The following is a 27,212-nucleotide window of genomic DNA, read 5'->3' on the forward strand; positions in this document are numbered from 1 at the left end:
TGCAGGATGGATTGGCTTCTTGGCTACTGGACATCAGCTCCAGAGGGACGATCACAGGTACAGCCTGGATGGTCACCGGAGCCTTGCCGCCGGCCCCCTTGCAGATGCTGAAGTAAGAAGAGGTCCAGAATCGGCGGCAGAAGACTCTTCAGTCTTCTAAAGGTAGCGCACAGCACTGCAGCTGTGCGCCATTTTCCTCTCAGCACACTTCACACGGCAGTCACTGAGGGTGCAGGGCGCTGGGAGGGGGGCGCCCTGGGAGGCAAATGAATACCTATTTTGGCTAAAAATACCTCACAGATAGCCTCCGGAGGCTATATGGAGATATTTAACCCCTGCCAGAATCCGTTAAGAGCGGGAGACGAGGCCGCCGAAAAAGGGGCGGGGCCTATCTCCTCAGCACACAGCGCCATTTTCCCTCACAGAAAGGCTGGAGGGAAGGCTCCCAGGCTCTCCCCTGCACTGCACTACAGAAACAGGGTTAAAACAGAGAGGGGGGGCACTAATTTGGCGTTAGAAATATATAAAAAAGATGCTATAAGGGAAAACACTTATATAAGGTTGTCCCTATATAATTATAGCGTTTTTGGTGTGTGCTGGTAAACTCTCCCTCTGTCTCTCCAAAGGGCTAGTGGGTCCTGTCCTCTATCAGAGCATTCCCTGTGTGTGTGCTGTGTGTCGGTACGTGTGTGTCGACATGTATGAGGACGATGTTGGTGAGGAGGCGGAGCAATTGCCTGTAATGGTGATGTCACTCTCTAGGGAGTCGACACCGGAATGGATGGCTTATTTAGGGAATTACGTGATAATGTCAACACGCTGCAAGGTCGGTTGACGACATGAGACGGCCGACAAACAATTAGTACCGGTCCAGACGTCTCAAAAACACCGTCAGGGGTTTTAAAACGCCCGTTTACTTTAGTCGGTCGACACAGACACAGACAGGGACACTGAATCCAGTGTCGACGGTGAATAAACAAACGTATTCCTTATTAGGGCCACACGTTAAAGGCAATGAAGGAGGTGTTACATATTTCTGATACTACAAGTACCACAAAAGAGGGTATTATGTGGGATGTGAAAAAACTACCGTAGTTTTTCCTGAATCAGATAAATTAAATAAAGTGTGTGATGATGCGTGGGTTCCCCCCGATAGAAAATTATGGGCGGTATACCCTTTCCCGCCAGAAGTTAGGGCGCGTTGGGAAACACCCCTTAGGGTGGATAAGGCGCTCACACGCTTATCAAAACAAGTGGCGGTACCGTCTATAGATAGGGCCGTCCTCAAGGACCAGCTGACAGGAGGCTGGAAAATATCATAAAAAGTATATACACACATACTGGTGTTATACTGCGACCAGCGATCGCCTCAGCCTGGATGTGCAGAGCTGGGGTGGCTTGGTCGGATTCCCTGACTAAAAATATTGATACCCTTGACAGGGACAGTATTTTATTGACTATAGAGCATTTAAAGGATGCATTTCTATATATGCGAGATGCACAGAGGGATATTTGCACTCTGGCATCAAGAGTAAATGCGATGTCCATATCTGCCAGAAGATGTTATGGACACAACAGTGGTCAGGTGATGCAGATTCCAAACGGCACAAAGGTGTATTGCCGTATAAAGGAAGAGGAGTTATTTGGGGTCGGTCCATCGGACCTGGTGGCCACGGCAACTGCTGGAAAATCCGCCGTTTTTACCCTAAGTCACATCTCTGCAGAAAAAGACACCGTCTTTTCAGCCTCAGTCCTTTCGTCCCTATAAGATCATATCTGCCCAGGGATAGAGGAAAGGGAAGAAGACTGCAGCAGGCAGCCCATTCCCAGGAACAGAAGCGTTCCACCGCTTCTGACAAGTTCTCAGCATGGCGCTGAGACCGTACAGGACCCCTGGATCCTACAAGTAGTATCCCAGGGGTACAGATTGGAATGTCGAGACGTTTCCCCTTCGCAGGCTCCTGAAGTCTGCTTTACCAAGGTCTCCCTCCGACAAGGAGGCAGTATGGGAAAAAATTCACAAGCTGTATTTCCAGCAGGTGATAATTAAATTACCCCTCCTACTACAAGAAAAGGGGTATTATTCCACACTATATTGTGGTACTGAAGCCAGAAGGCTAGGTGAGACTTATTCTAAAAAATTTTTTGAACACTTACAAAGGTTCAAATCAAGATGGAGTCACTCAGAGCAGTGATAACGAACCAGGAAGAAGGGGACTATATAGTGTCCCGGGACATCAGGGATGCTTACCTCTATGTCCCAAATTTGCCCTTCTCACTAAGGGTACCTCAGGTTCGTGGTGCAGAACTGTCACTATCAGTTTCAGACGCTGCCGTTTGGATTGTCCACGGCACCCCGGGTCTTTACCAAGGTAATGGCCGAAATGATGATTCTTCTTCGAAGAAAAGGCGTCTTAATTATCCCTTACTTGGACGATCTCCTGATAAGGGCATAGTCCAGGGAACAGTTGGAGGTCGGAGTAGCACTATCTTGGATACTGCTACAACAGCACGGGTGGATTCTAAATATTCCAAAATCGCAGCTGATCCCGACGACACGTCTGCTGTGCCTAGGGATGATTCTGGACACAGTCCAGAAAAAGGTGTTTCTCCCGGAAGAGAAAGCCAGGGAGTTATCCGAGCTAGTCAGGAACCTCCTAAAAACAGTGCATCATTGCACAAGGGTCCTGGTAAAAATGGTGGCTTCCTACGAAGCAATTCCATTCGGCAGATTTCACGCAAGAACTTTTCAGTGGGATCTGCTGGACAAATGGTCCGGATCGCATCTTCAGATGCATCAGCGGATAACCCTATATCCAAGGACAAGGGTGTCTCTCCTGTGGTGGTTATAGAGTGCTCATCTTCTAGAGGGCCGCAGATTCGGCATTCAGGATTGGATGCTGGTGACCACGGAGCCCAGCCCGAGAGGCTGGGGAGCAGTCACACAAGGAAAAAATTTCCAGGGAGTGTGATCAAGTCTGGAGACTTTTCTCCACATAAATATACTGGAGCTAAGGGTAAATTTATAATGCTCTAAGCTTAGCAAGACCTCTGCTTCAAGGTCAGCCGGTATTGATCCAGTGGGAAAAACATCACGGCAGTCGCCCACGTAAACAGACAGGGCGACACAAGAAGCAGGAGGGCAATGGCAAAAACTGCAAGGACTTTTCGCTGGGCGGAAAATCATGTGATAGCACTGTCAGCAGTGTTTCATCCCGGGAATGGAAACTGGGAAGCAGACTTCCTCAGCAGGCACGACCTCCACCCGGGAGAGTGGAAACTTCATCGGGAAGTTTTTTCCACATGATTGTAAACCGTTGGGAAATACCAAGGTGGACATGATGGCGTCCCGTCTGAACAAAAAACGGGACAGGTATTGCGCCAGGTCAAGAGACCCTCAGGCAATAGCTGTGGACGTTCTGGTAACACCGTGGGTGTACCAGTCGGTGTATGTGTTCCCTCCTCTGCTTCTCATACCTAAGGTGCTGAGAATTATAAGACGTAGAGGAGTAAGAACTATACTCATGGCTCCGGATTGGCCAAGAAGGACTTGGTACCCGGAACTTCAAGAGATGCTTACAGAGGTCTTATGGCCTCTGCCGCTAAGAAGGGACTTGCTTCAGCAAGTACCGTGTCTGTTCCAAGACTTACCGCAGCTGCGTTTGTCGGCATGGCGGTGGAAAGCCGGATCCTAAGGGAAAAAGGCATTCCGGAAGAGGTCATTCCTACCCTGGTCAAAGCCAGAAAGGAGGTGACCGCACAACATTATCACCACATGTGGCGAAAATATGTTGCGTGGTGTGAGGCCAGGAAGGCCCCACAAAGAAATTTCAACTCGGTCGTTTCCTGCATTTCCTGCAAACAGGAGTGTCTATGGGCCTCAAATTGGGGTCCATTAAGGTTCAAATTTCGGCCCTGTCGATTTTCTTCCAGAAAGAATTGGCTTCAGTTCCTGAAGTCCAGAAGTTTGTCAAGGGAGTATTGCATATACAACCCCCTTTTGTGCCTCCAGTGGCACTGTGGGATCTCAACGTAGTTCTGGGATTCCTCAAATCACATTGGTTTAAAACCAGTCAAATCTGTGGATTTGAAGCATCTCACATGAAAAGTGACCATGCTCTTGGCCCTGGCCTGGACCAGGCGAGTGTCAAATTGGTGGTTTTTTCTCAAAAAAGCCCATATCTGTTTGTCCATTCGGACAGGGCAGAGCTGCGGACTCGTCCCCAGTTCTCTCCCTAAGGTGGTGTCAGTGTTTCACCTGAACCAGCTTATTGTGGTGCCTTGCACCTACTAGGGACTTGGAGGACTCCAAGTTGCTAGATGTTGTCAGGGCCCTGAAAATATGTTCCAGGACGGCTGGAGTCAGGAAAACTGACTTGCTGTTATCCTGTATGCACCCAACAAACTGGGTGCTCTTGCTTCTAAGCAGACTATTGCTAGTTGGATGTGTAATACAATTCAGCTTGCACATTCTGTGGCAGGCCTGCCACAGCCAAAATATGTAAATGCCCATTCCACAAGGAAGGTGGGCTCATCTTGGGCGGCTGCCCGAGGGGTCTCGGCTTTACAACTTTGCCGAGCAGCTACTTGGTCAGGGGCAAACACGTTTGCAAAATTCTACAAATTTGATACCCTGGCTAAGGAGGACCTGGAGTTCTCTCATTCGGTGCTGCAGAGTCATCCGCACTCTCCCGCCCGTTTGGGAGCTTTGGTATAATCCCCATGGTCCTTTCAGGAACCCCAGCATCCACTAGGACGATAGAGAAAATAAGAATTTACTTACCGATAATTCTATTTCTCGGAGTCCGTAGTGGATGCTGGGCGCCCATCCCAAGTGCGGATTATCTGCAATACTTGTACATAGTTACAAAAATCGGGTTATTATTGTTGTGAGCCATCTTTTCAGAGGCTCCGCTGTTATCATACTGTTAACTGGGTTTAGATCACAAATTGTACGGTGTGATTGGTGTGGCTGGTATGAGTCTTACCCGGGATTCAAAATTCCTCCCTTATTGTGTACGCTCGTCCGGGCACAGTACCTAACTGGCTTGGAGGAGGGTCATAGGGGGAGGAGCCAGTGCACACCACCTGATCGGAAAGCTTTACTTTTGTGCCCTGTCTCCTGCGGAGCCGCTATTCCCCATGGTCCTTTCAGGAACCCCAGCATCCACTACGGACTCCGAGAAATAGAATTATCGGTAAGTAAATTCTTATTATATATATATACACACACACCTTCGTACTATTTTACTGAGTCGTGCAAGTGTCTGGTTTTTGTGTATTGTATTGTCTGTCGCCATAATGAGTAAGGCACCAGCAAAAACTAAAAAGCATAATTGCAAAGTCTGTAGCAGTGTGTTACCGGATGGATCTACCACATGTACTGTATGTTTTGTGGATTCGGTTCCGAATAAAATTTCAGCTCCGGTTTTAAAGCCAATTTCCTCCCCGGACCCTCCATGGGAAATGCTAGCCAATGTACTGGCTGGGTTGCAATCAGAATTGACCGCCGCTCGACAGGAGCGGGAAGCGGCAAGATCTGAGTCTAGGGTGAGACCGCCAGAACTATCGGAGGCGTCTCAGCTTTGCGAAAAGTCCAAATCCATTTTGGGTAGACGGGATAAATTTCATATGTCTTATGATTTACCAGTTTCTGCTATGTTGCATTCTGACGATTCCATGCCAGACCTCACGGCACGTGAGGAGGGCGAAGTGGAGTCAGATAGTGAGGATTTTAACAGCTCAGGAATTGATAATCTCATCAGAGCAGTGCGTCAGTCTCTGAAGTTTACAGAAACTGAGGAGCCTCTCACAAATGATCAGGTCGTATTTACTAAACGACAGAGAACTCCTATAAGTTTTCCTGTGTCGGAGTCTCTTAATAAGATGTTAGTAGAAACACGACAGACTCCAGATAAACGGTTTTCTATACCTCGCAGATTTAAGTCTAGTTACCTGTTTCCAGACTCTGTGACATGTACATGGGAGAATCCACCAATAGTTGATTCGTCAGTGTCGAAGCTTACAAAGAAATTAACCATACCAGTGCCAGCGGCTACTACGCTTAAAGACCCTTCAGATCGAAAAATAGAAACTATGCTAAAGTCCATGTATGTAGCAGCAGGAGTGCTGCTGCGACCTGGCTTGGTTGGTATCTGGGTCACTAAGGCGCTCATAGTATGGATAACAGAACTTAAGTCTGCCTTACATGACGAACACCTTATACTTCTTGCTGATCAAATGTGTGAGGCTGCGGAGTATCTCTGTACAGCTTCTACTGACGTCTGTCAGCTCACTTCTCGTATTTCATCGTCGCTAGTTACGGCACGACGAGCACTCTGGCTGCGTTCTTGGCAAGCGGAGGCAGAGGTCAAACGAGGTATAGAGGCGTTACCTTACGATGGCAAGAAGTTGTTTGGTCCTGAATTGGACACATGGATTTCTGAGGCTACGGGAGGAAAGTCGGTTTTCTTACCATTGCCTCCACCGGTTCCAAGAAGGAGGTACTCTGGACCTTCGTTCAAATCCTTTAGACCTCAGTCCTTTCGCGGACGTGGTAGAGGAACAGCCACGCCTGGTAGACGTGGTCGTGGTTTCCAACAAACCAACACAAGTTGTCAGGACGGTAAGGTTACCGACAAGCCAGTGGCATGACTGGCTACCAGCCCATCTCGGTTCGCCGATTGTGGGAGCACGCCTTCAGACGTTCCTTTTGGCGTGGTTCCAGACATCCGCGGATGGGTGGATCCGCAATTTAGTGTTAAAAGGTTACAAAATAGAGTTCGACTGTCTTCCGCCACTGCGGTTTTTCAAGACAGGCTTGCCTCTGTCAAACGACAAGAGGGCGGTTCTGCAAATTGCCATTCAGTCCCTACTGGATTCAGCAGTTTTGATTCCGGTACCTGTACACCAACAGGGTCAGGGTTATTATTCCAGTCTGTTTGTGGTACCGAAGCCGGATGGCTCAGTCAGGCCAATTTTGAACTTAAAGGGTCTCAATCGGTACGTAACTTACTACAGATTCAAGATGGAATCTCTGCGCTCAGTGATTGCAGGTTTAGAGCCAAAGGAATTCATGATTGCGCTAGATCTCAAAGATGCGTACTTACACATTCCGATTTGGCAGCCTCATCAGAGGTTCTTGCGGTTTGCAATACGCCAGAATCATTACCAGTTTCAGGCTCTACCGTTTGGCCTATCGTCAGCGCCCCGGGTATTCACCAAAGTGATGTCTGTGATGATAGCTCATGTCAGATCCCTGGGAGTGACGATAGTTCCGTATTTGGATGATCTGCTCATTAAAGCCCCGTCTCAACAGATACTTCTCCAACATGCGCTGCTAACGTACAATATACTGATTCACCACGGTTGGATTGTCAACTTCAAAAAATCACATCTAATTCCGTCTCAACGCCTTCAATTCCTAGGTATGATTTTCGATACGGTCAATCAAAGAATTTACTTACCACAACAGAAAGTACAGATTATTCGTCATCTGGTACAATTAGTGCTCAAGCCACGCACAGTCTCGGTACATTTGTGCATTCGCCTCTTAGGCACAATGGTGGCGGCTTTCGAAGCGCTTCAGTTCGGAAGATTTCACTCGCGTCCATTTCAACTGGATGTGCTCGCACAGTGGTCAGGCTCGCATCTGCAGATTCACCACAGGGTGAGGTTGTCGCCAAGGGCAAGGGTGTCTCTGCTCTGGTGGCTCAAGGAACACAATTTAACCGCAGGGAAACTGTTCGGCGGCGGGAATTGGATAATTCTAACGACGGACGCCAGTCTCAGAGGTTGGGGAGCTGTAGTGCAAAATTGTCAGCTCCAGGGTCTCTGGGCGGATCACGAAAGATTGCTGTCTATAAATGTCCTGGAACTCCGCGCAATTTACAATGCGCTAAGACAAGCAGTGCACATGCTTCGGTCTCACACTGTCCAGGTGCAGTCAGACAATGCGACGGCAGTCGCATACATCAACAAACAAGGAGGAACGAGAAGCCGCATGGCAATGCGGGAAGTAGCTTGAATCCTAAATTGGGCCGAATACCACCAGGTGATATTGTCGGCAGTGTTCATTCCGGGAGTGGAAAACTGGGAGGTGGATTATCTCAGCCGTCGGGATTTTCATCCAGGAGAATGGGCATTAAATCCAGAAGTGTTTCACATGTTGGTTCAGCGGTGGGGTTATCCTCAGGTGGACCTGATGGCGTCTCGACACAATCACCAAACGCTCCAGTATGTGTCCAGAACGAGAGATCCAAAGGCAGTGGCGGTGGATGCTCTCACCGTCGCGTGGCCGTACAGCCTCGTGTATCTCTTTCCACCGTTTCCGCTGCTCCCTCTGGTGCTAAAATGGATCAAAAGAGAGTCTGTCACAGTCATACTAGTGGCGCCTCATTGGCCTCGGAGAGCTTGGTTCTCGGATCTCCGCAGACTACTCGCAGACGATCCTTGGCCGCTCCCACTACGTCCAGACCTGTCACAACAGGGTCCGTTCCTTTACCCCGATTTAGCGCTGCTACGTTTGACGGGGTGGCTGTTGAGACCGCCCTCTTAAGAAGAGAGGGCATTCCAGAATCGGTTATACCAACCATGTTACGAGCTAGAAAGCCGGTTACGGCAGCTCATTATTACAGAATTTGGCGTGCCTATATAGGTTGGTGTGAAGCTCGGAAGTTTCCGACATCAGCTTTCAAGTTATCCCGTCTCTTGTTATTTTTACAGACGGGGTTAGATGGAGGACTGCGTTTATCTACACTAAAGGTGCAGGTATCTGTGTTGTCAATTTATTTTCAAAGACGATTGGCTCTATTGCCGTCGGTACACACTTTTCTGCAAGGTGTCCTTAGAGTACAGCCTCCATTCATTCCACCTACAGCGCCATGGGACTTGAATCTGGTTTTGGATTTCTTACAGTCTTCATATTTTGAACCCTTACAACAAGTGGATAAAAAGTTTCTCACTTGGAAAACAATTTTTCTTCTAGCCTTAGCTTCGGCAAGGCGTGTTTCAGATTTGGGTGCCTTGTCATGCAAGCCACCGTATTTGGTGTTTCATGATGACAGAGCGGAACTTCGGACGAATCCCGCTTTCTTACCAAAGGTAGTGTCATCTTTTCATATCAATCAACCAATAGTAGTTCCTGTGTTGACAACACATTCTGGAACTCTAGATGTGGTACGCGCTTTACGCGTTTATGTATCCCGAACGTCTACAGTTCGTAAGACGGATACGTTGTTTGTTCTTTATGATGCTGCCAAGCTGGGTTGGCCAGCGTCTAAGCAGACCTTATCCAGATGGATAAAACTGACCATACGTCAGGCTTACCTTCATGCTAGGTTACAGCCGCCTACATCCGTAACAGCTCATTCCACACGTTCTGTGGGAACTTCATGGGCAGCTGGTCGTGGAGCTTCTACGACGCAGCTTTGCCGTGCGGCTACATGGTCTTCAGTGCACACGTTTGTGCGCTTTTACAAGTTTGATACGTTTGCGGCATCAGCATCTAGCTTTGGCCGCCTAGTGTTACAGGTGCCAAACAGCTCTCCCGCCCACGGGGGAAGCTTTGGTACGTCCCAAGAGTACTCCAGTGACCCCTAGTGGATGAAAAAGAAAATAGGATTTTGGTACTTACCAGGTAAATCCTTTTCTTTGAATCCATAGGGGGCACTGGACACCCACCCAGAGCAGTTTTACCTGGTTTGTGGTAAGTTCAGAGGATCTTATGGTAACACACTCTCACCGACTGGTTCAAATTATCAAGTGCTGGTTATGGTGTCAACTGTTTAGTTGTCAGTAACGTTATGTGTCAACTTCGTTGTTGTCCGTTATGTTATATGTAATACTCCATTGTCAACCTCTCTATAGTTCCTGTTCGGCTCAGTAAAAAACACTGAGGTACTCTGGGATATGGAGGGGTGGAGTGTTCTAAATTTAAATATTCAGTGCCCTGTTTCCTACGGAAGCCGTCCATATCCCAAGAGTACTCCAGTGCCCCCTATGGATTCAAAGAAAAGGATTTACCTGGTAAGTACCAAATTCCTATTTTTAATGTAAAAAAGAAGTCCTCAGTCACTTTTCCTGTGTCAAAGGAATTGAATACCCTGTTTGAAGAACAGTGGGTAAATCCTGATAAGAAATTTCAAATCCCTAAAAGGTTACTCTCATCTTTTCCTTTTTCTCCTGAGGATAGGAAAAATGTGAAAGTCCACCGATAGTGGATGCGTCTGTGTCCAGGTTGTCACGGAAGATTGTGTTACCCGTCCCTTGTGCAGCCTCCCTGAAAGACTCTGCCGATAGTAAGATTGAGATTACACTCAAATCCTTGTACACAGCTGCTGGGGTGGCTCAGAGACCCACTATAGCATGTGCATGGATTACTAAAGCCATTGGTAAATGGTCGGGTAACCTTATTGAAAGGTTGGATTCCTTATCTAGGGGGGACATTGTGTTACTCCTGCCACATGTACAAGACGCTGCAAACTTTATGGTGGAAGCCATAAAAGAAGTAGGGTTGCTGAATGGATGCACCACTGCTATGGCAGTGTCTGCACGCAGGGGCTTGTGGTTACGCCAGTGGACTGTGGACGCGGACTCCAGGAAAGGTGTGGAAGGCCTACCCTTCACAGGAGAGGCCTTATTTGGAGATGAACTGGAGAAATGGATCTCCAAAGCTACTGCGGGTAAGTCCACATATCTTCTTTCTGCAGCTCCCCCAACCAGGAAGACCTACTCTGGACCTACCCTACAGTCCTTTCGGACTTCCAAGTTTAAGGGCAAAGTCAGAGAACTTCTACTGCCACCAGAGGCTCTAGAGGTAAACCACGCAAACCAGCAGGTTCTCAGGAACAGAGCTCCAGTTCTGCTTCCTCAAAGCCTTCTGCATGACGGTGGACAGCGTGGCCTAGAAGACTGGCAGGTGGGAGCCCGACTAAAAAATTTCAGTAACATCTGGACAGCTTCATGCCAGGATCCCTGGGTCATAGATCTTATTTCCCAGGGCTACAGACTGGAGTTCAGGAGCTCCCACCTCACAGATTCTTCAAATCAGGCTTACCAGTTTCACAAGAGGCAAATAACCTTACAGGATGCCATTCAAAAACTGGTACAGACTCAGGTTATTGTTCCAGTTCCACCTAGTCTGCACAACAAGGGGTACTATTCCAACTTGTTTGTGGTACCGTAACCGGGCGGTTCGGTGATACCGATTTTGAATCTAAAATCGTTGAACCCGTACTTACGAGTGTTCAGATTCAAGATGGAGTCTCTGAGAGCGGTAATCTCAGGTCTGCAGGAGGGGCAATTCCTAGTGTGTCTGGATATCAAGGATGCGTACCTTCACATTCTGATCTGGCTGCCTCACCAGACTTATCTATGGTTTGCACTGCAGGACTGTCACTACCAGTTCCAGGACCTACCTATTGGTCTCTCCATGGTACCGAGAGTGTTCACCAAGGTGATGGCAGAGATGATGTTGCTCCTTTGCAAGCAGGGAGTGAACATAATTCCGTACCTGGACGGTCTTCTGATAAAGGCTCCGTCCAGGGAGAGGTTGTTGAACAGCATTGGCCTCACAACCCAACTACTCCTGGATCACGGGTGGATTCTGAATCTTCCGAAATCTCACTTAGAGCCAGCTCGGAGGCTCCCTTTTCTGGGAATGATACTGGACACACAGTCACAGAAAGTGTTTCTTCCATTGGAAAAGGCATTGGTAATCCAGTTGATGGTTCGGGATGTCCTGAAGCCAACCCGGATATCTGTGCACCTATGCATTCGCCTTCTGGGAAAAATGGTGGCCTCTTACGAGGATCTTCAGAATGGAAGGTTTCATGCACGACCCTTCCAGCTCGATCTGTTGGACAAGTGGTCTGGATCACATCTTCACATGCACCAGAGGATCAGTATGTCGCCAAAGGCCAGGATCTCCCTTCTGTGGTGGCTACAGACTTCTCACCTGATGGAGGGCCGACTGTTTGGGATTCAAAATTGGATTCTGCTAACCACGGACTCAAGCCTCAGAGGTAGGGGAGCAGTCACCGAGGGGGTGCAGTTTCAAGGAAGATGGTCAAGTCAGGAAGTCGTCCTTCCAATCAACATTCTGGAACTCTGCTATATACAACGCTTTTCTTCAGGCCTCATATCTTCTTCAAGATCGGGCCATTCAGGTCCAGTCGGACAATGTGACGTACATAACCCGACAGGGCGGAACGAAAAGCAGAGCAGCCATGTCAGAGGTGTCAAGAATTCTCTGGGCAGAAAAACACGCCGTTGCGTTGTCGGCAGTCTTCATTCCAGGAGCAGACAACTGGGAAGCAGACTTCCTCAGCAGACACGACCTGCACCCGGGGGAGTGGGGCCTTCACCCGGAGGTGTTCAGGTGCTTGACAAGTCGATGGGGATATCCACAGATCGACATGATGGCCTCTCGTCTCAACATGAAGCTCAAGCGGTATTGTTCCAGTTCGAGAGACCCATATGCAGTGGCGGTGGATGCTCTAACAACTCCATGGGTATATCAGATGGTGTACGTGTTTCCTCCACTTCCTCTGATCCCAAGAATTCTGAAAAGACTAAAAAGGGAAAAGGTTCAAGCAACTCTCATTGCTCTGGACTGGCCAAGAAGGGCCTGGTACGCGGACCTCCTGGATATGCTCGTCGAAGATCCGTGGCCTCTACCTCTTTGCGAGGATCTTCTGCAACAGGGCCCGTTTGTCTATCAGGACTTATCACGGCTATGTTTGACGGCATGGAAGTTGAACGGCTGATTCTTGCCAGGAGAGGCATCCCTTACAAAGTCATCCCGACTATGATCCAAGCCAGGAAGGGGGTAAAGTCTAAACATTACCACCGTATTTGGAAGAAATGCGTCTCTTGGTGTGAGAGCAGAACATTTTCTGCGGTGGAATTCCATCTGAGGCGTTTCCTGCTTTTTCTGCAGTCGGGTGTGGATGTGGGCCTATGTCTGGGCTTAATAAAAGTCCAGATTTCGGCCTTGTCCATATTTTTCCAGAAACAATTGGCATATCTTCCTGAGATCCAGACGTTCTTGAAAGGTGTCCTGCACATCCAACCTCCCTTTGTGCCTCCTACAGCACCTTGGGATCTCAATTTGGTGCTGCAGTTCCTCAAATCGGACTGGTTTGAACCGTTACAGGAGGTGGATATTAAATATCTTACGTGGAAGACAGTCACACTGTTGGCATTGGCTTCAGCGAGACGCGTGTCGGAGCTAGGGGCGTTGTCTCACAAGAGCCCCTACTTAATTTTCCCTGAGAATAGAGCTGAACTCGAAACTCGTCAGCAATTCCTTCCTAAGGTGGTGTCGTCCACGTTTCACATCAACCAACCTATTGTGGTTCCGGCTGTTACTGACACCTCTGCTACTTCAAAGTCTTTGGATGTTGTGAGGGCTTTGAAAGGTGTATGTGAAGAGAACAGCTCGTCACAGGAAATCTGACTCGCTGTTCGTTCTTTATGATCCCAATAAGATTGAGTGTCCTGCTTCAAAGCAGTCCATTGCACGCTGCATCAGGCTCCCTATCCAGCATGCTTATTCCATGGCAAGCTTGCCGATTCCGAAATCTGTTCAGGCCCACGTAACTAGGTCGGTGGGTTCTTCTTGGGCGGCTGCCCGGGGTGCCTCGGCTTTACAGCTCTGCTGAGCAGCTACTTGGTCAGGTTCGAACACGTTTGCTAAGTTTTACAAGTTCGATACTTTGGCTCTGACGACCTTCAGTTTGGTCAATCCATTCTGCAGGAACCTCAGCACTCTCCCACCCAGTTTGGGAGTTTTGGTACTTCCCCATGGTACTAAATGGAACCCCAGTATCCTCTAGGACGTAAGAGAAAATAGGATTTTAATTACCTACTGGTAAATCCTTTTCTCATAATCTGTAGAGGATACTGGGCACCCTACCGGTGCTTCGTTCTTCCTGCACTTTTATTTGGTTAAGTATTCTTTGGTTCAGCTGTTACTGTTCCTGGTTTCAAGTTTGGTTAGCTTAGCTTTCCTCTTGTTCTGTGTGTGCTGGTTCGGAATCTCACCACTGTCCCTTATCTATCCTTCTCTCAAAGTATGTCCGTCTCGGGCACAGTTTCCTAGACTGAGATTGGTAGGAGGGGCATAGAGGGAGCAGCCATTCCACACTATCAAATTCTTAGTGTCCATGGCTTATAGTGGACCCGTCTATACCCCATGGTACTATCTGGATCCCCAGTATCCTCTACGGACTACGAGAAAAGGATTTACCAGTAGGTAATTAAAATCCTATTATTACAAAATGTTAATAATAAAGGTAGTCAAGTTATGAACATTATAATGATACAGTGTAAGGTTTGGAAAAAACTTTGTAAAACTTGTACAAAATTGTTTACATTACTGTACACTCTTTGGAAAAACTACTAACACAATTGAAACATTACTGCCATTTCCAACATGTATTACTCTCCATCAGAAACACCATAGTCGTATACTTCTTCTATATTGGAGTTACTGCAGAGTATACTGTGACATCCACTGCAAGCAGATGAACATTCCAAACCATGTTTTCTGCATGAGAACCTTGAAGTACTACAATTTGTCTTACATTTACATATTATGATATCAAGCAGAACTGGTGGTGCTGGTTGAAGGTCAGGGAGTTACTGGTAGGAGTTGACCACCCTGTAATTGCCAACCCCAATCAGGTAGAAGAGATGTATTACCTTTCCAATCCTGAACTTGGTAGTAGACCCGTAAGTTAAGGAATTTAGCAGCAGCTGAAGTTGGTGGAAGTGACTGTGCTTGAACTATATTTTTGTTAGCCACCTTTTATGGAAACATCTGTATCGTAGTTCATCCAAGGTATCAGATGTCTTTTCTCCATACATGGCACCAATAGCATTTTCCCCGGCAGTAATTAGGTCTTCTTTCAGACTTTTTGCATTGTTGGATTCCTCAGCATACTCCATAAATGATGTATTTTTCATGATCTTCGTTATGCCTTTGTCAATCCCAAACAACTGTGACGTGGTGTCACACCCCAAAATGGCGTGAATAAAAAGCAAGCCGTTGCAGACCTTTAATCCCAATGGTGACTTTGTAGTTTGAATGTTCCATTGTCGGATGTTGGTTGCACAACGCTTTGGTTATGGTTTGAATATTACTTTTTTATTCTCCATTTTGACAGAAACACAGGAGTATCAGGACATCCGTATTGTCTGCAATGACAACATCTTTGTTCAGACGCACCAACTGCTGTCTGGGTGATCAGAAGGTCTGCATCTACACGTGCATGTATTGTCTGACATCCAACACTTTCAAAGCTTTCACTAAGCATCATCAAAAAAACGCTGCTTATTCGTTTTGTTTGACAGAAAAATATCCTTCTTCATTGTCTGTTTCATTTCCATAGAAAATAAAACGTTATGGGAGCTTTTACCATCACTACTTCTAATGTGAGTGGCGTCCTTAATGGAAGGACCATCCAAATATCCATCAAACACAATCACAACCGATTTACCATACCTTGTAAGAACGTGGTTTGTATAGCTATTACAGATGTCTGAGAACTGCATACCAACCGACCATGATAACCGATGCACTAAAGCACCTCCATCGAGTGCATAGAGTGGATCAGAAAGTGGTGTTTCTGCTACAGCTATCTGACATTTCTCCACCTTGACCCACATGGCATTGGCCAGAGCCAATTTATTTGCTTTTCTTGGGAGGACTGAATCAGCAAACAAAGCTGCTGGATAGCTACAAAGTTCATAATTGAATATGCCCCTCTTATCTATGTCCTGTTGTTCAGAAACAAAAGCAAGTCTTTGTAATAGCAATTGTGAGTCAATATTGACATCTTGACCTACTGTAATATTCTTTGATCCCATTGTAACAGCCTGTAAATTTTGTTTGAATGAATAGTTCCAAATGTTCTGACCATGCATGGACTGGAGAATTATATCGCTAGCTTCTTTTGCTTTGTCAACGTTGACATTACAGGTTGAGTATCCCTTATCCAAAATGCTTGGGACCAGAGGTATTTTGGATATGGGATTTTTCCGTATTTTGGAATAATTGCATACCATAATGAGATATCAAGGTGATGGGACCTAAGTCTAAGCACAGAATGTATTTATGTTATATATAAACCTTATACACACAGCCTGAAGGTAATTTTAGCCAATATTTTTTATAACTTTGTGCATTAAACAAAGTGTGTATACATTCACACAAATCATTTATGTTTCATATACACCTTATACACACAGCCTGAAGGTCATTTAATACAATATTTTGAATAACTTTGTGTATTAAACAAAATTTATGTACATTGAGTCATCAAAAAACAAAGGTTTCACTATCTCACTCAAAAAAGTCCGTATTTCGGAATATTCCGTATTTCGGAATATTTGGATATGGGATACTCAACCTGTATCATGAGAAACCACTCCTGATGTCAAACTGCGCAAAGGTTCATCAGTAGTGAATTGACTTCTATACAATAGAAATGTCAAGATTTTCCTGGTGTCTAAGCAGTCTCTTGTCTGTCTGGTGTATGAAGCTTCTTTGTGTTGTTCACTTGTATTATACATGACAGTAGTAAAGTCTTGCATAGCATTGTTGACCTCTGTGCATGGAATCATGGATTGAACCCATACTTGTCACTGTGCTTCTGTCATTCCACTCCCTCTAGTTAACCCTCCTGTACATTTGATGCTTCTCATCAGTGCCTGTTCAATGATAAGATCACTGGAAAGACCTGCCCAATACACGTTACTACGTCGAACAACATGTAGACCTTTTAGGAACTTGCTGTACACGATTGGGTGATACTACTTAAACTGTTGCATCTTTTGGAGGTGTACATACACTCTGCTTGTGTACAAATTGTGCCTGATGCTGCAAAATATGGCAGCATATAGTTTAGAGCTAACAAATGCATTTTATAGATTTCGAGAGTAAATTCAAGATGGCGGCCAATATGGTGTCGTTCCCATACTTAGATTTTTCTAGACTTTTGATATGTTGGGGATATTATTCCAAGTCTAAAAAACCTTTACTTTATTTCTTTTACAATTAGTTTGATGTTTAACCTTTTGTTCACCTAAAATGACTGGCCTAAATGTATAACCTGTGACTGATTGCTAGTGTGATTGCTGACTTTACTATTTGTCAGTTTTTCTGTGTATTCCGATCCTCAATGTTGGTGCAAAGCAGGGAGGGATCGGATTGTATGTCACTTTTAACAAGTTTTAAAGTGATTTCAGTCACAAATTCTGTAGTTAACACTGTACAGGTGTGTGATTTGTCTATCATGTCAGAGAGGCAAGGGTGAGGAGGATACACTCTCCACAGAAGCACCAACACTGATTTCATGTTTGTCTTGCAAAGCTAGGTTAACCTCTCAAGAACCCTTAAAATGGATTATGTGCAAATTGTTTTAGTTTTCACCAAAGCCTCCTTAATAATCCAAGGCAGGCACATGTTCAAGTTGAAAGCCCCATGGGCTACTTTTGCACAGACATTATCCAGTATAGCTGAGCGGATAATGCCAGCTCCTATACCAGGATAGGTTATCCTATTAACCCTTACATGCAACATTCCCCCTGTGGTTTATCGCATCCAGTCCAGGAATCTGAAGCCTTTCAACAAAAACATGCTGAAAGGCCGGTGGAAGGTAAATCAAATAGACATGAAACAACCTCTTTACAGTCTACACGTTTCAGATGGGGACTCGTCGGAGGATGAGGACTCATCACACTCTGGGTCTGCATACAGAGACAAGGATGAAGGCAGCTCAGTGGACATACCTGACCTAATTAGTGCTATGAAAGCCATTCTATCCTTAGCAGAAGCAGCAGAGCCTTTGTTAAAATCTAAGGCACCTGTGTTTAAATGTCCCAAAACAGTCAGGACTGAATTTCCTGGGTCTGGGCAGCTGACAGAAATTATGCGAGAGGCTTGGGTAACACCCAGTAAGAAGTTTAGAATTCCAAAGAATTGACATTCCCAATATCCTCACCCAGCTGGGGACTATTTAAAAAGGGAGGTGGCTCCCAAAGTAGATACGCATGTCATTCGATTGGTGTGAAAATATACATTACTTCTGCCTTCAACAGCATTAAATAATGTCACAGATAGGAAAATAGATGGGTTTTTAAAAACCCTTTTCTCCTTGTCTGGGGCAATCGTAAGACAAGCCATGACTTCAGCCTGGATGGCAAAAGCAGTGGCAGCCTGGACTAATGCATTGGAGGATGATCTTTCATTGGCATTTAGAGAGCAAAAATCCCATATTGCACATATAAAACAAGCAGCTATTTTTATGGAAGAAGCAGCCTTGGATATGGGAACAATTGCCTCTCGGGCATCAGCCTCAGCAGTAGCAGCTCGCGGAGCAGTTTGGCTACGTACATGGAAAGTTGACTCAGATTCCAAGAAGGTTCTGGAGTCTTTGCCTTTTACTGGAGATATTCTTTTTGGTAAAGAATTAGACAGTATTTTGGAGTCAGAGGCAGACTCCAAGAAAGTTAAGTTTCCTTCCACACACAAATCCAAGACTAGATTTCCAGTTTTTCAGACTCGAGGAAAAGCTAAAGGAAAGGGGTATGGCAAACTGTCTCAATCTGACAAGTCTGGTAAGACTAAAAAGCATTGGGCTACCAGAGGGCCGGTTTCCAAGCCAGAAGATAAACTATCAGCCTGATGGTGCGGGCCTCCACCTGGGGGATCCCAGGGAGGGAGTTAGACGTCTTCATTTTGCACAGATCTGGCAGCAGTCCACCACAGATGCCTGGGTGCAAGAAGCGGTATCTCACGGTTATGTGTTTGCCTTCAAGAAACACCGTCCTCAAATGTTTTTTTGTACCAGCCCGTCTTCAGTGGAAACCGACCTACCGGGAGGGTGGGTGTGGGTGGCTTTCAGGCAGAGGCATCAAGGTGCTGATAACTGTATGAAACTGTCTCATAATAACACCTGACAACAAGCAGGTTGTCACCATCCACTATTACAATCCCATGTATTACAATCGCTGATTGTAAGTAGTATAACCAAGGCATTACCTGAGGATTAATTATTCTAACTAATGAAGCATTATTACTGTGTGGGGGCATAATATGACTGGCATAACTGTAGGGGCATAATATGGAGACGGGCATTACAGTATGGTGCATAATGTGTTAATAGGCATTACTATAAGGAGGGAAAATTACAAATAATGTAGGGGGCATGAATCAGGATTTTTTTTTTCCCTGCGGTGACCAATGTCTGGGGGTGCAGGTTGAAAAACCGGGGTGTAAGGTAGTCTTTTCTTGCAATTCCACGCCACCTTGCAGTGAGGACACACCAAAGACGCGCACATGTTTTATTTCTAAATTGCTCATGGAGCAACATTTTGTTACTGTTTGCAGTGGGAGCCAGAATAGCTAGAAACATCCCCGACAATCGCCTTGCTTTGTAACCATGCTATCCAAGGCTGACAATGGATGAAAGCGGTTGATCAAGTTATGGGAAAGTAGGGGGATGTTTATACAGTATATGTTGGCGCATGACTTCGTATATGGCATACCCTTCATGTTGAGCATATGGGTGGTGGATTGTGGGAGGACACGTATGTATTTGTATGTTAAGTGGATGATATGTGTGGTGTGCAAGGGTAGTATATTTATATTAACATAAGCTGGTATAATAACGTAGGCAAATGGATGGCACAATCTGATCTAATATTTAAGGACTTACGACGAATGGTGCACTGTGGCTCAGGTATAAAGTCAATTTCATCTTCGCTACTCCTGCTTTATATGCATAGTCCTAAATTAAATTGACAAACCATGAAAACACTATGGGCTTGATTCAATTGAAGGTGAATTAATTAGCACCAGGAAGGAGGTCCCTCCGCTGTTTAATTCAGTTTGCTATTTAGTCCGACTAGCAGACATCCAACAAAACTAGTGCTGCGATGCTGTTTTGTGCTTAGTGCTGCGCAAATAGCATTTATGTCTGAGAATGCCCATTGCGCCTAAACACACTGCGAGTATTGGCATTCGCTGACAAAGCCGTGCCGGGATCTCATTATACTTTACATGATTAAACTGTAAAGTATAGTTGTCTTTTTTTTTTTTTTTTTTGCGTAATTTGTCCAGCCATTCTATGACCCCCAAAACAAATGGATAAGTTGTTTTGCTTACATGTTTGAGTCTCCATAAACAAGGTAGTACGGATTGTGTAATGGTTAGAGTTAGTGACTCACAGCACTGCGTTTATGGGTTCATTTTTCACCATGGTCCTAACTGTGTGGAGTTTGTATAGTTTGTACCGGTGCTTGCATGGGTTTCCTCCGGGTCCTCTGGTTTCCTCCCACAATCCAAAAATATACTGGTAGGTTAATTGGCTAGTGTCTGTGTGCATGTGTTTAGGGCAGACTAGATGGGCCAAGTGGTTCTTATCTGCTGTCAGTCTCTATAGGGGGAATTCAGTTGTTTTGGGTGTCTAAAAATACTGTGTATAAGAGGCTGTTTAGAGGCCCAAACAATTGTCACGATTGAATTGTAGTTTGGGCACACATGCATGTTGTGTCCAAGCAGCAGTTTAGCCGCTTGTTCCCGAACAGACAGTTTAGCCGCATAAAGCGGCAAAATTAGTGTCAAGTCCTGCTTTGGGCATCCAAACTCCCGTTTGGATGCCCAAAGTGTCCACTTAGCACACATTTCTTCTCGCACCTCAGAAGGCTACAAGTAGAAATGTCATCCCTGCAGCTGCCAGGCATCTAAACGGAGCAACAATTGAAATGCTCCATTTTGTGCCCCCTAGTCGTAGCAGCGTGGAAAGTAAACCGCAATTGAATTCTCCCCATGTATGTTTCTGTGTAACAATCATCTTAGACATTGCAGTACATTTTTATTTTCTGCTGTGAGATGCGTTGTGCGATTTAGTATACATTCTTGTTTCCCTAACTCAAGATGGTACAATCTCCTTATCTGTACTCTTATCTGTCTGTGGGGTTGATTTCTTACTGTTTTAAATCCAATAATTCCATAACTGGCTGAAAAGGTTAGAGACCTTTCAGTGTCCGCTACAATTCTGGTTGTGGTGTGCTCCATGTTTTCAGTTGCTGCATGCAACTCTTTTATTAAACTGGTTCTAATGCGTGAAAGCTTTCAGTGCTTCGAAAGTAATGCAATTTACGGGAACTATATAGTATGTACTGTATGTCATTGATAAATGACCAGCTGCACTGTAAGGGCCTCATGTACAGCCATGTTATCTTCAAAAGGGCCACACATTACCTTTTAACTGCAGTAAAAAGATTGAATCATACATTGAATCACAGAACCCAATATGTATTATAAATAAAAGCAGGCCTTTTATTGTATATTCAACAAGTTATACACTGTAATAAACAGCTATGACAAGTCTGTGACTCCTGGGTGATCAGTTTGCTGTACACACCTAAACGAAGAACTTATTGGGACCACAGGTGATGGATCAGAGTGCAGCAGGTGGCCCCGCTCCTGCTGTATCAGTGTGTGGGTATCTGTAGTTTTCCATCCTTCCACCCACACTCATTAAAAGGTCATTAACCACGTAATTGGCTTCCCATTGAGCATTGACATGGTACAGGTTGAGTATCCCTTATCCAAAATGCTTGGGACCAGAGGTATTTTGGATATGGGATTTTTCTGTATTTTGGAATAATTACATACCATAATGAGAGATCATGGTGATGGGACCTAAATCTAAGCACAGAATGCATTTATGGTTCATATACACCTTATACACACAGCCTGAAGGTCATTTTAGCCAATATTTTTGATAACTTTGTGCATTAAACAAAGTGTGTCTACATTCACACAATTCATTTATGTTTCATATACCGTATATACTCGAGTATAAGTCGACCCGAATATAAGCCGAGGCACCTAATTCTACCACAAAAACCTGGGAAAACTTATTGACTCGAGTATAAGCCTAGGGTGGGAAATGCAGCTCTAGCCGTACACAGCCCTCAGTGCCAGATATGCCCTCATAGTGCCAGATATGCCCCCACAGTGCTGCCAGATATGCCCCCACAGTGCTGCCAGTTATGCCCCCACAGTGCTGCCAGATATGCCCCCACAGTGCTGCCAGATATGCCCCCACAGTGCTGCCAGTTATGCCCCCACAGTGCTGCCAGATATGCCCCCACAGTGCTGCCAGATATGCCCCCACAGTGCTGCCAGTTATGCCCCCACAGTGCTGCCAGATATGCCCCCACAGTGCTGCCAGATATGCCCCCACAGTGCTGCCAGATATGCCCCCACAGTGCTGCCAGATATGCCCCCACAGTGCTGCCAGATATGCCCCCACAGTGCTGCCAGATATGCCCCCACAGTGCTGCCAGATATGCCCCCACAGTGCTGCCAGATATGCCCCCACAGTGCTGCCAGATATGCCCCCACAGTGCTGCCAGTTATGCCCCCACAGTGCTGCCAGTTATGCCCCCACAGTGCTGCCAGATATGCCCCCACAGTGCTGCCAGATATGCCCCCACAGTGCTGCCAGATACGTTCCCTCCCCAAGTGCCAGGTATGCCCCACAGTGCTGTGACTTACCCCTCCGTCGATCCCGCGCTGTCTTCTGGAGGGACACGAAGCACACAGCGTGCGCGGCTCTCCTGTGTCCCTCCTGCATCTTCGGCGGCCGCGGCGGGTCTATTATAGGAAGTGCCGGTTCGTGATCAGAGGTCACGAACGGGTATTTCCTGTAATAGAACCGCCGCTGCTGCCGCCGGAGATGCAGGAGGGACACAGGAGCGCCGCGCGCTGTGCGCTCCATGTCCCTCCTTCACACTGCTCTGCCTCTGCCTGCACTGACTCGAGTATAAGCCGAGGTGGCTTTTTCAGCACAAAAAAAAGTGCTGAAAAAGTCGGCTTATACTCGAGTATATACGGTACAACTTATACACATAGCCTGAAGGTCATTTAATACAACATTTTTAATAACTGTGTATTAAACAAAGTTTGTGTACATTGAGCCATCAGAAAACAAAGGTTTCACTATCTCACTCAAAAAGTCCGTATTTCGGAATATTCCGTATTTCGGATATTTGGATATGGGATACTCAACCTGTAATATCAAACACACAGTCCCTGGGGCAGCGGAAAGTCACCACCAGGGACCTACAGACCAGGTGATTTCTGATCTAAACTCTTCTTGTAAATGTACAGTAGACAGTGAGAATAGTCGTATCCCTGTTATAGATTATGAAGTATGTTGTTTTTTTTTTGGGTGGGGGGGGTTTGATTGAAAACGCTATGCTTTGCACATGTGCTTGTAGTAAAGTTGTGTTCCATAGCCTGGGGAACGTGTTGTAATAAAGTAGCCTGTACATTTTAGTGGTAATTCCTATAGCTCCTGCAGTGTGTGCGGATGTAGGATCCTGCATCTTTCTCTCTCTCTCTCTCTCTCTCTCTCTCTCTGTACACAGAACACTTGGCCACCACAATGTCTGTGACATGGATTAGTACAGGCTTGGACAGATGTTCATTTGCAGACAAGCTCTTGTATACAGTATGTGATCTAATTGCCGGGTCAGGAAATGCTGCTCTGACCCGTGCAGTGAGAGTCTGGATTAATGCCACAAGGTCCCATGAAGTACAAGTATTTCTATATTTTTGTATGTAGTATGTCCTGAAATAGGCAGTGGATCTATACAGGGGGCAGAAGGTAATTGCGGGAAATATGTGGGGACAGATCAATAACCGCTAACAGGGTGGCTGGGTGGTTTTTTTTTTTTTTCTTTTTTTTTTTTTTTCTTCTGTATTTTAAAATTCACTACTTGGTAGGGATATTAGGTTTTTGCTCTCTCATTTTTAGATTTCCAGATCAGAAATTTGTGTTTGATTAAAAAGATGGATAGTAAAATCTTTTTAAAAAGTGCCTTTTTTTTTTTTTTTTTTTTTGAGTTCCCAGTTCCTGGAGCTCTGAAACACGCTGACATCTAACCTGGGCTGTGTAGTAATTCACGTATATAGTTTACTAAGGTTAACTTGAAGTGCACACATCGCACATAGTTGAGAACATTCTACTGCCTGTAATCTAGTGTTATAAATTCCTCAAAGTAAAGAGTCAAATGATCTTCATGCAGGCAGGAGTAAAGATTACATAGTTCCTTTCTGTTGTGCACGGCATGTTTGGAGTTAATCCTGTGGGTTGTCTTGTTTCCCAGTCCTCCAATAGGTTTGAAGTGCGGCTGAGACAGACGGCCAAGCTGTGGAGTGGGTGTAGCACACTAGGCTGATCCTTCAGGCTTTGTTGAGGCAGGGAAGCCATTTTGGGATCTTGCAGCAGTGTGGAATAACAAATCCTGTCAACTTGCAAACTTCCCCTTTTGCAGACAGCTCCAGCTGGAAATGAAAGGACATGGGATATAGCAGCTCCTCCGTCTCGAGGATATGAGACACTGTGGCTTCGGGAACTTGGAATTCTAGGTTTGCCTGCCTGTTTCCTGCTCTCAGTTCAGTGTTGTGCTTGATGTGCTTTCTCCAGCTTGTTCCTAGCAAGTTATAAATAGTTGAATGGTCTCTCCGTGTTGCTATGCTGGTTCTGCTACGTTCTGCAAAGCCTTTTATATTTAAAAGCTCCAGTGCTGTTCATTTTTCCAGACAAGAGGCCTGAGAATGTCCACGAGTAGCAAATGCAGTTTCTGCTTAAAGTAACAGGAATCCTAAATTGTGACAGGTGTGTGTTTTATATAGCAGTCGTCTGCGAGATAGATAGAATTACTTGTGAGGCATTATTTACGTCACACATGAACCTTTTAATGTTTGTCATAGCGTTTTATTGTGTTTATGGTTGTAGCAATGCAGTTTATAATTGTGACTAATGTGAAGTTGTTGTTTTTTTTTATTATTTTGCTATGTGGATTTTGTATCTCTAAGCTTTTGTTCCAAATCAAAAGTTCACACAGGTAACCATATTAAACATAGGTGCAGCTATTTTAATGCGCAAACATAAATCCCTGTAAATCTAAATCAAAGGAAACTTCTATCACTTTCTGGTGGAAACACAAGCACACCTGCTTATGTACACACCCAACTGCACAAGCGTGGTCATTAACTCCGACAGTTCTGTGCGTGAGAATTGAAGGGTTAAACCAAGACTGGCAGCTGTGGCCAGAAAATACAGTGGTATCTTCTGCTGTGTGTATAAAGAGCTCCTTGTGTGTCCGGCACAGTTGTCATTGTGAGGCAACATGTGCCGTGAAGCCGCTCTGTACACAAGCAGATGTCAGTGTGGTTGCTGCTGCAAGTCACGGGCACAAAACAGAGATTTTCTAGTGTCCATTGACTCCCTGCTGTGAGCAATTCCTTTTACTCTCCACCTCCTCCTGAGTGGATTTTGACACTAAGTCGCCTGTCCTAATTGTGTAAGCCTTCTGCACTAATTAACCCTTTCTCTGCTTGCCAACAAAGCTGCCAAATTGATGTTTTTCCCATTGACTGCAGCTTTGCATAGGTTGTGCTGCGGGTGCTTATTAGTGCTGTTGGGGATTTGCAGTGGCCCACGTTCTCCTCCAGCCATGGAAAGATTGACTGTCCATGCCCTTGACAGCCAGGATGTGTTGTATTTACCATAGATACGAATAGTTTCCAGCAATGGTTTGTGATGGACTGGCTGTGATGTGAAGTGTACAGCTGTATGTAGCCAGAGAGACACATGCTGATATATGCTCCTGAAGAAAAGGTCTGTGGTGGGCTATATTGTATTGGGGAACATGTAGGTGAATGTATACACCCAGCCCCTTGTAGCTCTGGCTCATCTGTTTGTTTTCAGCGTTGTGCTGCTGATTATTGTTATTGGAAAGGCTCTAATATCCAGCACGCTAAAAATACAATGGTTTTTTTTATGTATCTATATTTATGCATGTGTTCCTCTGCCTACAGTTTTATTAATAGTAACTGGTGTCTGCCACTTGGCTTACGGTCATTAGGTCGACAAGACAGTCATTAGATCGACCACTATTGGTCGACATGGTCATTAGATCGACATGAACAAGGTCGACATGGAAAAAGGTCGACATGAATTTTATTTTATTTTTCTCTATCGTCCTAAGTGGATGCTGGGGTTCCTGAAAGGACCATGGGGGATAGCGGCTCCGCAGGAGACAGGGCACAAAAAAGTAAAGCTTTTACCAGATCAGGTGGTGTGCACTGGCTCCTCCCCCTATGACCCTCCTCCAGACTCCAGTTAGATTTTGTGCCCGAACGAGAAGGGTGCAATCTAGGTGGCTCTCCTAAAGAGCTGCTTAGAGAAAGTTTAGCTTAGGTTTTTTACTTTACAGTGAGTCCTGCTGGCAACAGGATCACTGCAACGAGGGACTTAGGGGAGAAGTAGTGAACTCACCTGCGTGCAGAGTGGATTTGCTGCTTGGCTACTGGACACTAGCTCCAGAGGGACGATCACAGGTACAGCCTGGATGGTCACCGGAGCCGCGCCGCCGGCCCCCTTGCAGACGCTGAAGAGAGAAGAGGTCCAAAATCGGCGGCTGAAGACTCCTCAGTCTTCTTAAGGTAGCGCACAGCACTGCAGCTGTGCGCCATTTTCCTCTCAGCACACTTCACACAACAGTCACTGAGGGTGCAGAGCGCTGGGGGGGGGCGCTCTGAGAGGCAAATAAAAACCTTATTAGAGGCAAAAAATACCTCACATATAGCCCACAGAGGCTATATGGAGATATTTAACCCCTGCCTAACTTCAAAAATAGCGGGAGACGAGCCCGCCGAAAAAGGGGCGGGGCCTATCTCCTCAGCACACAGCGCCATTTTCTCTCACAGAAAAGCTGGAGAGAAGGCTCCCAGGCTCTCCCCTGCACTGCACTACAGAAACAGGGTTAAAACAGAGAGGGGGGGCACTGATTTTGGCGATATTGTATATATATAAAAGATGCTATAAGGGAGAAACACTTATATAAGGTTGTCCCTATATAATTATAGCGTTTTTGGTGTGTGCTGGCAGACTCTCCCTCTGTCTCCCCAAAGGGCTAGTGGGTCCTGTCCTCTGTCAGAGCATTCCCGGTGTGTGTGCTGTGTGTCGGTACGTGTGTGTCGACATGTATGAGGACGATGTTGGTGAGGAGGCGGAGAAATTGCCTGTAATGGTGATGTCACTCTCTAGGGAGTCGACACCGGAATGGATGGCTTATTTAGAGAATTACGTGAGAATGTCAACACGCTGCAAGGTCGGTTG

General features: G+C 45.8%; 1 protein-coding gene across 8 annotated transcripts in view; it reads left to right on the forward strand.

The window, feature by feature from the left end:
• Positions 1-27,212, forward strand: part of SUN1 (Sad1 and UNC84 domain containing 1) — a 224,182-nt gene that overhangs the window by 47,880 nt on the left and 149,090 nt on the right. For 3 of the 8 annotated variants that reach the window (XM_063934523.1, XM_063934525.1, XM_063934526.1), the window contains exon 1: positions 24,259-24,454. The exons of 2 other annotated variants lie outside the window; for them this stretch is intronic. The gene's annotated coding sequence lies outside the window, so the exon portion shown is untranslated. Of the gene's footprint in view, positions 1-24,257; positions 24,455-27,212 lie in introns of those variants that run through there. 3 more of the 8 variants (XM_063934519.1, XM_063934522.1, XM_063934527.1) reach the window with 2 other exon arrangements.

Source organism: Pseudophryne corroboree, chromosome 7, assembly GCF_028390025.1.
Source record: "Pseudophryne corroboree isolate aPseCor3 chromosome 7, aPseCor3.hap2, whole genome shotgun sequence".
Classification (NCBI taxonomy): Eukaryota; Metazoa; Chordata; class Amphibia; order Anura; family Myobatrachidae; genus Pseudophryne; species Pseudophryne corroboree.